Below are 17,395 nucleotides of genomic sequence, written 5' to 3' on the forward strand. Positions count from 1 at the left end.
GTCCGCCAGAAAACGGTTTTTAGCGGACTTTGTGCGGACGTCCCCGGAATGTCCGCCAGCGAACGTTATTTAGCGGACCATATGCGGACGTTCCCGGAAGGTCCGCCAGCGAACGTTATTTAGCGGACCATATGCGGACGTCCCCGGAAGGTCCGCAAGCGAACGTTATTTAGCGGACCATATGCGGACGTCCCCGGAAGGTCCGCCAGCGAACGTTACAATGCGGACCAATTGAGGACCTTATGCGGACCTAAGAGGACGTTCGCGACGTCCGGGGGACGTCCCCTGTTTGCTGGGTCTTAATCTCTCCCTGCTCTCTTTGTCTCTCTCTCTCTCTCTCTCTCTCTCTCTCTCTCTCTCTCTGTCTCTCTCTCTGTCACTCAAATGATGTCCTGTTAGTGTAAATGGATACTAACTTCAAATAATCTATAAAATGAGCTTTAAATCCAACAATAAATATCCTCAATGTCAATCAATGGTCAATAAATGTTAATTTCAAAATTACCCTCTTTTAACATGGTTGAAAAGTTGAATAATTTTTAATAGTTTCAGGCTCTGTTTTGTGTGCTTTGCGTTAAGCATGAGGTTAGATGCAAGAGTTTAAGTTAGCGCTGATCTAACATGACATTTGCCACAGATTTTCACTTGTTGTCACTGAGAGGCACACGTGATCATCTGGTGTCAAAACAAATGTGAGTGTGGACTCATTGTCCTTTTATTTGCTTTGCTAGCATTAAGTTACTTACATCCTTAAAGGGATAGTTCACCCAAAAATGAAAATTCTCTCATCATTTACTCACCGTCAGGTTGTTACAAACCTGCATAAATGTCGTTTTTCGGATGAACTCAAAGGAAGATATTTTGAGAAATGTTTGTAACCAAACTGTTTGTGGACCCCATTCACTTCTACAGTAGGAAAAAGAATACTATGGAAGTAAATGGGGTCCACGAAAGGTTTGGTTACAAACATTTCACAAATATCTTCCTTTGTGTTCATCAGAACAACAAAATTTATACAGGTTTGCAACAACATGAAAGTGAGTAAATGATGACAGAAATTTCATTTTTGGTTTCATATCCCTTTAATAAATAATCAAATATTTCCTCTATACTGTATTCTGGTGAAAAACAAAACACTACTTTTTAAGCTGATTCTTAAAGACAGAGTCTGCAGATGTGGAACAGATCCAGAGAAGATACGCAATAGTGATTTTTTTCTTATATTGAGATGGCACCACAAACCAAAATCTTCACATTTTATGTACATTATCACAAAAGTCTAAGAAAAAGCAGGACTACAACCCACAGATAAGGCAAGAATGACTGAAAACTTAATTAAATGAGTGCAATGTACAAAATGACTATGAGGTAGATTTTATTAAGATCACTGAGGCTACAAATACAGGCTGCAAATGTAATCTTGACTAATCTTTTACATTGTAATATGTTTGTTTAAAGGTCACCATAAAGTTATTCATATTTTCTTATTTTAAATTCCAGTCCCTGTTTAATAGAGCAGAAATAAAGTTGAAAACAAATAATGTGTCTTTGTAAAGTTTTGCTCTGCCTCTAAAATTATACCATGTGCCTGACGTCACCAATTCTTGGGGTTTTACATGTCTCCCCAGCCACTTGATCTTGTCAATTCCTGATCAGGGTCCACCCTATGTAATTTCCTTGTTGAATTTCAGAAATACATTTTACTACATTTTACATCAGTAGTGTGGGGCACAATTAATACGGGTTTACTGTTACATATTTATACAGGGCTGAGCAATCTTTACTTTTGGTCTTTTTTTCTTACCGTCAGAAGATGATTTAGGGGCAATTTCTTGTTTTTTTTTTCATTCTAAGGTTGTAAATGGACATGTAAAACCATCTCTGGATAATTTTTGCACTTAATAAAGCCACACACTGTGCAAAGTCTTAGGCCACCATGCCAAGATTAGATTTGTTGTTTTTACAATGTTATAGTGATCATATATAATTATTTCTCAGTCTCTTTAATAGAATACAACCAGAAAATACAGGAAATGTGTATATAGTATTAAAAATTGTATAAAAATGTAAACTGATGTGTCAAGTTTTTAGGGTAAACTCCTCTTAAACCTACTTGATTCTGCTCAAAAACACTCAAGATGTGTTTAGTGCCAAGAGAGGTCACACAAAACACCAACGATGCCTAAAGAAGACATTTAGTCCTGAAAATTAAGATTTTTATTTTTTTGTACATATTTCCTGTATTTTCTTTTTGATTCTTAAAAAAATTTGAAAAATAAATATGGATGGACATTAAAACTTCTAGAACAACAAGTCTGGTGGTGGTGGCCTAAGACTTTTGCACAGTAGCCTACTGGAGAACAATTTTTTTATGCATTCTTTGGCATTTTTAAGCCTCAGGTTATACATACAGTAAATACGAAACGAAAACATTTGAAATACTATTAATCAAAATAAAAACTGTTAATATAAGGAAATAAGGAGATAACTGACAATTAAGATTTTTGGTCTTATAATTGTGAGCCCTTTCAAAAATATTTATTTATATGCATTGATGCATAATAACAAGGATGGTTATGAAGGATCATGGATGAATGAATGTGTTGTATATCTATCTATATATCAACAATATCCACCTTTAGTATATCAAATAATTTGTGTTTAAACAAAATGCTCTAACAGGTGTTACAACAAACCCTTGGTTGTTACAAGTAACCCCACCTATGAGGTAAGGTGTAACATTTGCACTCCTAGCTCCCACAAACAAACTTTAAGTGTTTTTCTGTAGCAGACATGTGTGTGTTGATTGTGTAAAAAAATATTAATCGAACTAAAATATATATATATAAAATATATAAATGATAGAGCCAAAGGCAGAAAAGCCTTACTTTGTGCCCCAATCCTACTATGGATTGTGAATGCTGTATTGTGTCGACCATAATGGCAATTTTCACTTTCAGTGTTTCACATCTTTCTTTTGCAAAACAAATTTTTGCCACTTTTCTCAGGAAATATATTATATACCTTATCAAGCTTTTGAACAGTGTCATGCCATTAGAAAGCATGAGGCACCCATCATTAACATTCCACTAGCTTGGCTGAACTTTTGTCAACAACGTGCATTTACTTGAGCTCTATGAGAAGAGCAAGAGAGCCCTGTGTGCAGTGAATGCTCATGAAATTGAAATTCAGATGGTTGTCCTCCGCTAAACAGCATCTGCTGCTCAAAGAATCCTCTCTTGTCCTAAATGAATTAAAGTTTTTTATTTATGAAACTCTGAATTTACACTCTGTAAAATTTTAACGTTAAATGTATCTAAGCAGTGAACATTCTTTGACATTTTAAATCATATTTAGTTTTTAATGGTCTGGAGGAGATAATACATATTTCTCCTCTTCACAGAGCTGTGGTTTGCCCTTAACTGTGAGGCAACTAAGTGTCAATCACTTGATTGAAGTTTATATTTATTTTATTCAGAATATCTTTGATGCATGTTGGCAAAATAATGTTCAAACGTTATAGTGTGATGACTGTATATAATGTTAGGGATAAGTGTATGTGGTTATGTACCAATGAAGGACTTGATATATGAAGTAAATTTTACTTTATTTTTTGACTTCCAATATGCATTTATTTATCAAAAGTAGTAAGATACATGGGCGTCGGAAGCAAATGAAAAGTGGGTGGGTCCCCACGTCAACAGCCCCCCCCCCCCCCCGAAAATACATTTACTGCAATAGATGCAATTTTCATGTTTCCTTTTAATTAACCTGAACATTTGCGTTTATTAAATAAAAGACAGTATTGCGGTCAGAATTCTGGTAATAGCCCTTTGAAAATTTTGCAAATAATGACAGATGTCATATTTCATTTATTTTTCTGTGTGACATTTTTTTTCTCTACTCTGCTGACAGTAGGCTACAATGTTTCTTTTTTATTTTGAGGAAATAAAAGGTAAGAAAAACGAATGAAGGTAACTGTTACAATTTTTGTATACCCTTTTTATTTGTTATACCCAGTCTCTCTTTCTCTCTCTTAGAGAAATATAAATGTGAGATTCTGGAAATTAGATCAATATATTTAATGGTATCCGTCGGGAACATGCTGTCATAAGAGTTTGAGCATACATGTACTTCTAAAACACAATCGATTAAACAATTGCAGAGGTATGACTTTATGAATCATTTGCAAATGTACCTCGCAAATAATGTTAATACGTGAAGACGTTATAATCGCATGAAAAGTAATTGCAGGCTTCTGTAAAAAAAAAACTTTATGGTGCCACGATCGCTGGATAATATTAATCAAAATAAACAATTTTACTGCAGTAATAATATTTTAACGAGTAGCCTATACTTTTAACGGTTTGAAAGGGACCACATTTAGTGCTGTCAATTATTATCAATAAAAGCATATGCTAAACCTTAACGTCTCCGTGCCTCCGCAATTCATATCTCTCCTCCTCATCTCCTCCGTTTTTTTTCTTCTGTTTCTTGAACTTGGGGCTCGAGTCGACCTAAGGTTCGAGCTGCCTTTAAAAACAGCAAGAGTTCGTTTACCGTTAATTATTAAGACTAAATGGGCAGGCAAACTCGTGAAACAGTGAAAGTAAAATAATTCGCCATTATATGGTTTTACACGTCTATAGAAAATATAGGTAACGCTTTAGATTACAGCCCGGAAAGTACTGCGTAAGTACAGCGAATTTACAGCGTATGTTTCTGTAATTATAGTGTACTTATGAAGTAGGTATGTGTAATTATAAGGGAACAATTTATAATATTGGGGAATAAAGGGGTAACAACCAGGATATATGCAGTAAAGTACTGCGTAAGTACAGCGAATTTACTGCGTAAGTTTCTGTAATTATAGTATACTTATTTAGTACGTACGTGTAATTATAAGGGAACAATTTATAATATTCGGGGAATAAAGGGGTAACAACCAGGATATATGCAGTAAAGTACTCCGTAAGTACAGCAAATTTACAGCATACATTTCTGTAATTATAGTATACTTATAAAGTACATACGTGTAATTTTAAAAGAACAATTTATAATATTTGGAGAACCAAAGGGGTAACAACCAGGAAAAATACAAATAATATATGCAGTATGTTATAACTAAGGGCTAATTATTTTAATATTACATGGCATTATGTAATATTACATATTATGCTAAAGACATGGGAAATTACAAATTATTTATACAGTAAGTAACCTCTGGCTAACGATTCAAATATTAGGCCTACGTGATATGGCGTAGGCTACATGCAAAACAATTTTATGTTTGAGAGTAATTTAGCGAGAAAACACATTCACTGTATTGGCTCGATCACATGGGCGGAAATCCCGGGGGGGTCGGGGGGGACAGGACCCCCCCTATCTGAGGGTTGTCCCCCCTAAATTATCATTAGAATATGTGTATTGAAAATAATTTAATGATTTATAATACTTAAACTAGTTGTGTAAGAAGTGAAACAATACAAATGCAAACGGAGCAACAACAAAAAAACGTTTTAAATATTTGGATTCCCCCTCCCTTGCCTCACAGTGGTTTGGTCCACTGCCCACGCCCCTTTTACCTCACCACCACACATTCCGGTGGTAGAGAAGTGTACGGAGCCGACGCGTTAATAAGCTATATACAATACAACGTTTCCCATCACTTATCAGTTTATCCTCATATGTTTTAAAACTGGACTATTTTGACATATAAACATGAACATATTTCGTTTTCTGAGAACAGAAGCAGATAAACGATCAAGAAAACATTTTTATGCATTCATGCAGAGGTGAGGCAGAGCTGAAAGTAACAAATTACATTTACTCACCTTGCTGTAACTGAGTTTTTTGTGTACTTTTACTTTGAGTAGTTTTTAAAATCTGTACTTTACTTTTACTTAAGTATGTTTAAAGTATTGTTGGTTACTTCGCTACATGTTAAATCATATCCGTTACTGAGTAAAAATAAATAAAAAAGTAAGGTGATAAAGACGCGCCACGGTCGGATGATTGATTGATGGGCGGGGGAACGCGCAAAAAGAACCATGGAGAGGGACGAGACAGGCGCAGGCTAATGCAGACCCTCAATTCAATTCTTACGAAAGAAACCCCTGGCCATTGACGCAAAGCGATTGTTTCATTCAGGTAGGGTTCATGCTCTTGAGTACGGAGTTTGAGAATTGCCGACCGTGTTTAACCGCTAATTTGCACGATGCATTTTTAATACATGCGCATTATCTTCCGAGGTCTAGCAGCTTCGCGTCAAGTCAAACAACTTGAGAACGTCCTCGAGAATGCGCAGATCATTAGACATTGCAGAGAGAGAGAGAGCGCGAGAGAGATAGATTGAAAGACATCAGGTACACAGGTCTGGGAGCTAATAAACGTGTAAAGGATGTATAGTGTATAGCCATGGCACTCATCTCATTATATGTTCATTTATGTATATAGTTTAATAACAATGTATGTTACCAGCAATACATCAATTACAACCTTCATATAATGATTGTATTTACTAGCTGCTGACCTCATATTATTTTTGCTTCAAAAGTGCATAACTCACCTGTAAAAATCATTAAATAATTCCATAAATGTTTCTTAGTTATAAAAAGCTTTTTATTTTATTAACATTTGTTATTGCACTTTAATTGTAGAGATGTTTACAATTAAAAACATAGTTTGAGATGTATATATCCTTCCTTTGTGAACTATACTAGAAACCTCTCCCCGCTGTAAAAAAGTAACTCTTAAAATTAAAATGACTTTTTACTTGAGTAGATTTTTAGACCAGTAACTTTACTTTTACTTAAGTAAAATATTATTAAAGTAACTTTACTATTACTTAAGTAGAAAATTGTATTACTCTTTTCACCTCTGCATTCATATGTATTAAAATTAAATTTGCGTCCGTTCATAGAGAAAGAGAAACGTTTTCTATCTGTACCCATTTCCTTGCAAGTACAATTTTGCCTGTATTATTGGTGTCCCCTTCAAAAATTGTTCTTGAAAAATTTTATGTTTATTGTCCCCCCCAACATTTAGATGAGATTTTCGCCCCTGCTCGATCACACTCCTCTCCACATATAGCTGGTGCGTGGTGATCACACTGGCGTCATCTGCTTTCACATGGATTCCACAAACTGCGCTGATTCAGAAGAGACCTCTGAGATGGTTGTAACGTACGCTGGGTCTTCATTCAATCATAGTCATACACCACATATATTTTTGAAATAATATAGGTATAAAATATATTTAGGCTAAGTATTTTTTTAACCACGGGGTACCATATTTTTTCATTTCATGATGCATGTGATGGAGACTGAACAACAAAACTTGAAATTCAGTTAATGTGTTTATGCTATTTATTAGTACGATACAATTTATTTAGAATTTTCAATAAAGGTGTAAGGGTGGATTCACTTACAGTGGTTCAGTCTGTAGGAATGCCGAAAGGACTGAGAAATGTTAACAGCAAGATATTTTAAAACTGTGTATTTCTGGTCAATTATCATCCTTCTGCAACCTACTAAAGACGGAATAAGTGCAGTTATAATAGCAAGATATGTGGGAGAGCATTGCTAGAATATAAATATATTAAATTGCAATATGTAGCGTTTAATTATTAACACTAAATCAAAACTAAACAACAGATTTGTAAATGAAAAGGTTTAGTAACAGTACTGACTTAAAGTAACAATTGAAATGATTACACTATAAATGCATGAAAGGGTACTTAATACAAACAATCAACTGTTTCCAATGTATGTGAGATATTACCTGATAAGATAGAGAACAGAGAAAGAAAGAAAGTTTAGATGAAAGAGAATCACCATTTAGAACTGGAATCTTAATGGCCTAAACCCAAGAACTCAGGTAAAGAAGAAAAGCAGATGGCAGCAACCAAAAGGCAAATGCCAAAAGGCAAAAGCCCAGAGCTCATGAAAACCAAGATCTTTATTCTCTATCCCTTGACCATGTGACTAAACCTAACATGATACATTTAAACTGACCAATCAGAAGACCACACCTTTAACCCCCACTGTATTGAATAAACAGCTGTGACAATAATCTGTGATCACTATCAGTAAGCACAGGAATGCAGATGGTAGAGTATGGAAATGGGGATTGTGACGAAGTTATAAATTCCTATATTTTTAATATTACAAAGGTTACTTACCTTAAGAAAAAGAGTACAGGAATTTTTTGGGTCATCAAGCAAAATTAAAAATAGGCAAGGCAACTATAGTGAAAGCAAAGCAAGCAAAACTAGAACTATTTTCTGTAGTTACTGTGTAAATATACAATATTTTGTGTTGTTACACTCTAAGTCAAACTTGTTACCCCCTTGTTTCATGTAGTTACATAGTAAATACGGCATCTGCGGGCTGTAAATTAAAGTGGCACTTGTTACCCCTTTGTTTCACGTAGTTACAGAGTAAGTACAGCATCTGCGGGCTGTAAATTAAAGTGGCACTTGTTACACCTTTGTTTCCTGTAGTTACAGAGTAAGTACAGCATCTGCGGGCTGTAAATTAAAGTGGCACTTGTTACACCTTTGTTTCAGGTAGTTACAGAATAAGTACGACAACTGCGGGCTGTAAATTAAAGTGGCACTTGTTACGCCTTTGTTTCAGGTAGTTACAGAGTAAATACGTCATCTGCTGGCTGTAAATTAAAGTGGCACTTGTTACACCTTTGTTTCAGGTAGTTACAGAGTAAGTACGACAACTGCGGGCTGTAAATTAAAGTGGCACTTGTTACGCCTTTGTTTCACGTAGTTACAGAGTAAGTATGACATCTGCAGGCTGTAAATTAAAGTGCCACTTGTTACACCTTTGTTTCAGGTAGTTACAGAGTAAGTACGACAACTGCGGGCTGTAAATTAAAGTGCCACTTGTTACACCTTTGTTTCAGGTAGTTACAGAGTAAGTATGACAACTGCGGGCTGTAAATTAAAGTGGCACTTGTTACACCTTTGTTTCACGTAGTTACAAAGTACGGCATCTGCGGGCTGTAAATTAAAGTGGCACTTGTTACCCCCTTGTTCTGTGTAGTTATAGGGTAAATTCAATACTAGAGTACTGGTGTAGATAAACCTAATTTTAGCCAAAGTTATCAACAAAGTACTAAATTACAAATTTAAAAGCATAGTAGAAACACCTTAATTTAACCCAAAACAAGTTTATTTAAAACAAAAATATTTATCCAAACTATAACATATTAAATACTAACAATTTTAAAAGAATAACAAGAAACTGTAAAAACAACTAACGATGAATGAACAATTTAACAAGAGAACATCAATTTAATTATTTAAAAATAATTAACCCCTAAATTTGTTTTTATAGGCAACAGCTTGTTTGCTGCCTTCATTTTTTCAATTTTCGATTTCAGCTGGGGGCAGGATGAAAGAAATTTCAGCAAATCCTTTGCATATGACTGCAAGGTTGTCCCTGCAGTATAGATAGATTTCAGTCATGTGACTTTTTACGTTATGCCGCCATCTTGAGGACCTACCAAGTACCAGTAGGCTATTGACAAGCATTGGCTACCTTGCTACGATTTACGGATTTCTTATCTTTTACTGTCTATGATTCTTACGGATACAGTAAAGGGCTACGAAAGACAACATGTCGCATCTCGACTGTCATGAAAATAAACGCTACTTAAAAAAATATATCTTGGTTAGGGTGTTATGCCTTCTCGATCCCTGATGCGTTCTTCCAGCCGCTGTCCGCTGCTACCGAACTACCACTATTTTACAACATAAGAAGGCGCGACACAACATGAAACTTTGCTTGAAGTATCACCTGGATCTCTACACATTAACGCGGGCATTGAGAACATTGTTTTTGTACACAGAGTTTACTAAAAAGAAAGGTTTTGTACAACTGACTTTGGCTGTTATGGTGTCCGCTCGTCATCTCTGCCAGACGTAAATAATCGATTTCCGAATGCGAATGAATGAATCTCACATAAGGCTCCTTTTTCAACTAGAAGGTCAATATTGTTTTTCACTTGCAACAAAACAACGACTTATGCGTGCATTTTTAAGGAACTATGCTTTAGGAGATATCATCTTTACTCTCCTCCCTCCTTACGTCGCAATTGGAGATCGATACATCTTGACTGGGAAGAAAGCGGTGAGCGGACGCCAAATCATCCAAAGTCAGTTGTTCAAAACCTTCTTTTTAGTTAACTCTGTGTTCACAAACAATGTTCTCAATGCTCAAGTTCACGTGTAGAGACATAGGCGATACTTCGAGCAAAATATCATGTTGTGTTGAGCCATGTTGTTAAAATAGCGATTTTGATGCTCACAGCATATTGAAGGCATAGCTTCTAGTTCTTTTGCGACCACTTCAGGTCCTCAAAATGGCGGAAGACAAGTGATTGACGTCAGCTGACATCCATGTATAGGGAGGCACTGTGAAGTCTTCTCCCTCTGATGCAATTGCCACCTGTAATCACACAAGTAGAGAAATATTTATATATTTAGCAGAATGTCAAAAAAGAAAAAACTTGTTACACTAGTACAATAATAGGAAATGAATGGGGAAATATGGAAAAAAAATGTTTTTGTGTGTGTACAATTCACAAATCAGCCACGATATAAAAAAGTGCACAGCATGAATGAATGGGTGAAACTCTAAAGCATCAAGAGTGCAAGACAGACAGACAGACACACCAACCCTATATCACGAAATTACGTGACTATTTCACGCATGGACCAGCGTGAAAATGTCATGCTTTGCCGTGTTTGAGCGTGAGCATGTCACGCTTTTCTGTTTGTGTCACTGTCACGTATTGGTTACTCAACTTTTTTGTCCTATTTTCAAACCATTGTCGCTTCGGTTTAGGGTTAGATTTGGTGCTTGTGTTATATGTCACTTTAAGTATTTGTCACTTTAATTATTGGTTTATAAAAAAAAGATACAAGGCTTATTCTTTTATATTTTCTAAACTTTAACCAGATTTCCCCTGTTGGGGTTAGAGTTTGTTAAGGTAAGGATGTAATTTTATGTAAATCTAACCCTAAACCGAAGCGACAATGGTTAGAAATTAGGACAAAAAAGTTGAGTAACCAATACGTGACAGTGACACAAACAGAAAGCGTGACATGCTCACCCTCTGCACGCGACCCTCTGCACGCGCTTCTCCCGGCTTCGCTCTTCACAAGCACCTGCCTGCTCTTGTGCTCAGCGCGAACTCAAGTCATTTAAAAAAAAATTACCTCATAGAATAACCTTGTTTTAGCGTTTCTTTTTTCTTTCTTCAGGTAGTAACTTAAATATATGAGAAGGAAAATATATTTGAGTGATTTCCGATCGATTTGACACGTCTACGCTATTAAGAGAATATGAAGTTAGAAGCTTTTGAAAGGTGACTAAACAGCAGTGGTAAGATATTACGTTTACCTAAAGCGAATAGAATGTGTGTTTGTCATTTCGTTTTACCTCAGAGTCTAACATTTATTCTAGCGAAAATAAACGGCTATGGTAAGATCTGTTAACCTAAAGGGAATTAAATGTTTATTCCTTTTTAATAAATATCTGTTTTAAGTCTTCTATATTGTGTTAAAGTCACTGGTTGTTTATATATTTGATAGAAGAAAACATTCCTTGCTATTAAACAAAAACCTTGGAAAATAACATTCTAGAAACCAAAAACTAATGTTAGGGGAACGTTTTGGGTACCAAATTGTTAGCTGGGGATGGGCAGAAATAGTTGGCTTACATGGAAATCCAGGATTTATCAATATTCTACATTAAACAGTGTATTTTTTATTCGGGCTGCTTGAATTCATTTAGGGCTACCAAAAATGAAAGAGTGCCTGCCCGAAGGGCTATCAGGGATTAAAAAATTTTGCGAGCCCTGGTATCTCTATGGCAAACGTGCGGGGGAGGGCTGAGCCCACTCGGAACTACGGGAGCACAGAGGGGAGTGTTAGCGGATGTTAAAGAGGAAACCGATTTAATTCAAACAAATCGATGTTAAACTACACATTCGAGTTAATCGATAAAATCGATTTATCGCCCAAGCCCTATCTGATTGTGTAGTTTGTTTAGTGTGTTGTGATTCGATAGCAGCTTAGCTTGCCGTTAGCTAAGCAGACGACTGACGTATTCCTGTGGGCGGAGTTTAGTAAAAAAAAAATTCTACTGAGGTCATTAAAGCAGGAAGTAGAGGGCTAAAGTCCAAAATGGCCGTTCGCTGTAGGCTTTGAAAGAGGAATTCTGTTAAAGAAAATATATCACCTGGGAGTGAACTTTGAGCTTCATCATTTTACAAGTATTATTAATGCTATTATAGCAACATTACACACTAACTAGGGTTTAAAAAAAGGGATATAGAAGAACGTGACCTTTAACTAAAGGTGGCATAGGCATAACAGATTTCACACTTTTAAAACCTGTGCTTTTAATATTGTCTGAACATTTGTAGATAAATAACATATATAACATATTTTGAGTTTATGCATGAGAGCGCCCTCTTGCTTTTGGATGTGGCAGCATTTGACCATAACTTATTGAGAAACTGGGCATAATAAATGTACAATTAATTATTACACCCCTACAGTATAGCCACTGTGCATCTGTGATGGATAAAAGTTTGCCGCACAATGGGTAACACTGAATAGACACACAACAGTACATCATCTAATCATACAAAAGAAGTAATGTAGTACCTATTATAACACAACATAGCCGTGTTTTTTAAAGGCCTTCTTCACCCCTGAACCATCCATGTTCATTGTTGCCATCAATCTGTTTGTAAGAACTCTGATAAAAGAAAAAAGACAACCAATTATATACATGATAACAGTAATCGTATTTATGTGTTTGGTGAGGGGAAAGATGTGGAACTAGGGCTGTCGTGGTGAAGGAATTTCCCTTGCAGTGATTTTGCGTGGCTCACTAGCGCGCTATGCTGTTTTAAATGTCTTTCCCTTATGAGAAAAAGATTAACAAGCTATACTATTATATAAATATATTTTTTGAAAAAACTAAAATAAATTGAAGAACAATTTCTTAACAAGAAGTTTTTTTAAGTGCAAATTTACATAGCATCGGCAAATACAAAACAAAGCAGTGTCTTAAAAATACATGTAAATTAGACCGTATTTATGCCCCTGTAAATGTACAAAACGAATGCAATATAGAAGGCAATGAATATTTATTTATGGCAAATTCAATAGTATATTAGTAGATAAATTAACGTGTATCTATTAAGTATGAAAACGAATAAATCATTGTTTTGGCTAAATTAATCTGGATAGATCATTTTTTAGACTGATTTGTCATAATTTCAGATCAAGCTTAAATGCTATCTATAACAACTTAAATTATATCCCGAGTGTAACTTGGTCGAAAATATGTAGAAATATAGCCTATGCGAGAACAAATTACAGAACAAAAATGTTTAGCTCACGCGGACTGAACAAAAAGCCGTTAATTAAGCGAACTCTCTGTAAAATACAGTAGAGGACGTGCAGAAACAATCGGGTCGGCAGATGATCATCAATGTTTCTAATGTTTCACGCAGAGACTGGTGACAAAAAACTTTAATATCTAAATGTCCAGGTAAGAGTCAAGTGTTCAGTCAGTTAATAATAAAGCAACCGGCGTTAATGGCTGCAGTTTCCTCATCCACGGAGCGGACGCTGTAGATACACAAAGAAAAAAACTAAATGTTTTTATTTTAAGTGGTTTTAATGCTGGTAAGCAATCAGTTATATTATGGTGCTTTGTAGAGCTGCAACTAACGACTATTTCTTCTGTCGACTAATCTAGCGATTATTTTTCCGATTAGTCGACTACTCTAACGACTATTTTTTATTATTAATACAGTGTTCTTTTTTTATTAGCTATTTAATCTGTTGGATAATCTGTTTTTCTACTCTGTCTGATCTGACAGTCATTGTTTGTTTTATTGTATTTTAACACAACTGAATGCTATTTTCACATATTATCTGTTCTGTTGTCAGACATATAGGGGCAGTTTCCCAGACAGGGATTAGACTAGTCCTAGACTAAAATAAATATAAGAGCTGTCCAAACTGAAAACATCTTGCACTGACATATCTTAAAATACATCAGTTCCCTTAGTTTGGCCTAAAAAAGCACACAAGTACTGTTTTTAGTAAGGCATGTTTGTTTAAACTAATTATATTTCTTAATTAAACTAAGGTCTAGTCCTGGCATAAACTAATCTCTGTCCAGGAAACCAGCCCAAAGACTATTAAAATAGTGACTTAACATGACCAATAACCTTGTGTTTAATCCAACCAGCTGTTACTTTAACTACTAAGTTACTAAAATCTTGATTTATAAACGCGACATCGCAGACAATTCGGCGCAAATTAAAAAAATGCCATTACACAGAGTTACTACAGAAGGCATGCGCGGGCATAGGAGAGAGAGAGAGAGCTCGCGCAGTGTATGTGGGAAAACACTGCTAACCTCATGATAAACTCAAATCAGTCGTCTTCTCTGCCAGTAACATCTGACGTTTACGTGAAAATGCAAGTACACAGAGGAATCCGCATGGAATCCGCATGGAAAACACAGCCAACTTTTAATTCTTTCATTCAGTGTCATGTATGAGAGGCGCTGTCTAGGGGCTTCACGCAGAGAAAGAGAGAGAGCGCGCGTGCACAAGAGAGGCACCACCGAGCGCTCACAACAACAAATGAAGCCGTTTTAAATGAAAATAAAAATGTAAATGTTGCGGCCATTGTTGATTTTGTGGCGCACACAAACAAATCAATGTATGTATAACACTGCCAGGAGCAGAAGCCGCAATTAGGCGAAATTAATGTAAACAGCGACGCGTCGACGCATTTTACGCATGTCGACGTATTTTCATAGTCGACGTAATCGATGACGTCGACGCGTCGTTGCAGCACTAGTGCTTTGTATTTGTGTTGATCAGTTAAATTAAAGTAATTTTAATCTTTAAAACTGCATCTAGATGCAGACGACGCAGCTATTCTGTCATCTTAGTTTCACTTCTTTCACACATTCACTGTATGATTTAACGAAATATGAATAGTATAGTATTACATTTTGAATTGAAATTTACGAAAAACAAGTTACTCTCTTAACTCTTGACAATCTATTTGGCCTTTATTATACATGTATGATGTGAAAAACAAGAAGGGCATAGCTATATATGAATTTAATGTGAAAAGCGCGGTTGTTGCGGTTACGTGTCATTCATGTGGTTAAGCTTCTCAGCAGTGCGGAAATACAGGATTGCGGTTACCGCGACAGCCCTATGTGGAACACGTTCCATTGTTACACCAAACAGCACATATAGGCTAACATACAAGGAGAGGAAAAAACCCTGGATAAGCAAATCACAGGGAGAGATTCAGAGCACCCACTCACCCCTGGGCCCCGGACAACGTCACATGGTGAAAGATGCAAGAGTCACAACCCTGGCACGGACAATCAGGATAGTAGTCTCTGGAGGAGCATGAAGGAACACAATGGCTGGAACAAACAGAGACTCCAAACAAACGATCTGACAAAGACAAGAGAGACAGGGTGTTAAATATCAGGTGGAATGAGCAGCAGCTTACATCTCCTAAAACTGTCATTTTACATTCATAAGGTTTATTTTCAGGGTTTTTCCTGGCACAAAAGGAGGCGGAGGTGGTGTCATCCTGATCTTAACTTGTACACACACGTAGGCCTACCGTACCTTTAAGTGGCTTACCCAAAGTGACTTCAACGTATTATTTCTAATAAAAGTTGATTAAAATGACAATTATTAAGTAAAAATTTATATAAAACATTAATTATTTTACCAAACAGGGATGTTTTTAATAAAATAAAGCTTTTTATCACCTTTAACTAACTTTTTAGCCCACAATGGCCAACTGAATTAACCAGTTTTACTAAATGATCAAAGCTCATTCACATCTTGCAATCTCTGTGGTTTATTTTAAATGATTCAATCAGGGTATATTCAGGAATCATAGAGATGAATTTACTACCTTTTTCACCACCTTCACAAGATTTTTTACTACCAACACGACATATGACTGAAAAGTTCAATAGCTTAAATGAAGCGGTTCAAATGAGTCATTCGTGTGCGAGAACGTTGTACTGGGGAACTCGCTGTGTACAGTTACAATATAGCCTAACTTACCGATTCAATGATCCAACTGCACTGATAAAGACATTACAATGATGTTGCCTACGATACGTCATATTAATTTCGCATCCAACTTTAGTGGACAATTTTTTGAATAACTTTTATTAGTACGAACAAAAACTGTAAAACTAACATTACTCGCGACATTTCAAAATCGTAGACATTTTAAAAAACAAGTTATCTGCTTAATGGATCTAACTCTGTTAAATTACCTCAGAATCCTTCACAGTAATGTTACATTAACTAAGGGTAATTTCAATTCACAAAAAGAACAAATTAATCATTGCAACGTCAAATATTTAATCAAAACACAATCTTCTAAGTTTTTAAAGTCACCAAATTATGTTTTATTTCATGAGATGTTTATTACTCACCTGGGGCATGTTCAATCTCACACCGGTGCGCAACGTTTTGCTACGGTTTCCGGGTTGAACGACATGTTTCCTGGAAACGGTGTGCAACGGAATGCAACAGGTTTTAGAAGCGTTTTCTCTTGTTTGGTGGGTGTGTCAGAAATGTCAGCCCAATCAGCGGCAAGATGTATAAAACCACGCGATAGTAAAGAGACAGCTCTCTCAATGGGTTCAAGTTGGAATGTTGTCTTTCATTTTGGACAGCAAGGTCAGTGACTGTAACATCGAGGGTATTTTACAGTATTAAACACACATTTATAACGATTTCATCAGGCTTTAGAAACATTTAAAAAAGAACACAAAGAATGGCCTCTCAGCTACCGTAGTTGCATCTCTTGCGTCATCACAACAGGGTGTTCAATGCATCACCGTTTCTGTTTAATAAACGTTGTGCAACGTTTTGTCGGGGCTGAACGCAGCCCTGATAAAAGCGCCAACTTTCTTGAGCTGCTTCGACTTCCCCTCACAGCTGGCCTGACGTGATGACGTGCGTTTCAACGGTCATCAACGTCATAAATCTTCCAAATATTTTTTATTTTATGTTTTTCCGTGTATACATGTATAACATTGTCATCCTAGGTTTGCATCAATTTACACACAAAAATAAATAAATTAATTGTTGTAGTCCATTATTTAGCTGCAGAGAAACCCAAGAATGTCCAAAAGCTATGGCGCCATCTACAGGTGGAATTAGGAATAGAGAATATAAATAGGCATTGTAGGTCCTACATTTTTCATAATTAAATTTTTTTTTTTTTTAACAAATATGATTTTTTTTAAGAACCCTAGCATTGCATCTATCAGTTAAAGAC

General features: G+C 36.0%; 1 long non-coding RNA gene across 1 annotated transcript; it reads right to left on the reverse strand.

Annotated features, from left to right (window-relative positions):
* Positions 1-9,183: 9,183 nt before the first annotated feature.
* On the reverse strand, positions 9,184-16,069 carry LOC135766764 (uncharacterized). Its single transcript, XR_010541824.2, has 3 exons — positions 15,399-16,069; positions 12,695-12,788; positions 9,184-10,466 (listed from the first exon to the last, which is right to left on the reverse strand). It is a non-coding gene; the product is annotated as an uncharacterized lncRNA (long non-coding RNA).
* Between the last annotated feature and the right edge of the window lie 1,326 nt (positions 16,070-17,395).

This window comes from Paramisgurnus dabryanus, chromosome 6, assembly GCF_030506205.2.
Source record: "Paramisgurnus dabryanus chromosome 6, PD_genome_1.1, whole genome shotgun sequence".
In the NCBI taxonomy this organism is placed as follows: Eukaryota; Metazoa; Chordata; class Actinopteri; order Cypriniformes; family Cobitidae; genus Paramisgurnus; species Paramisgurnus dabryanus.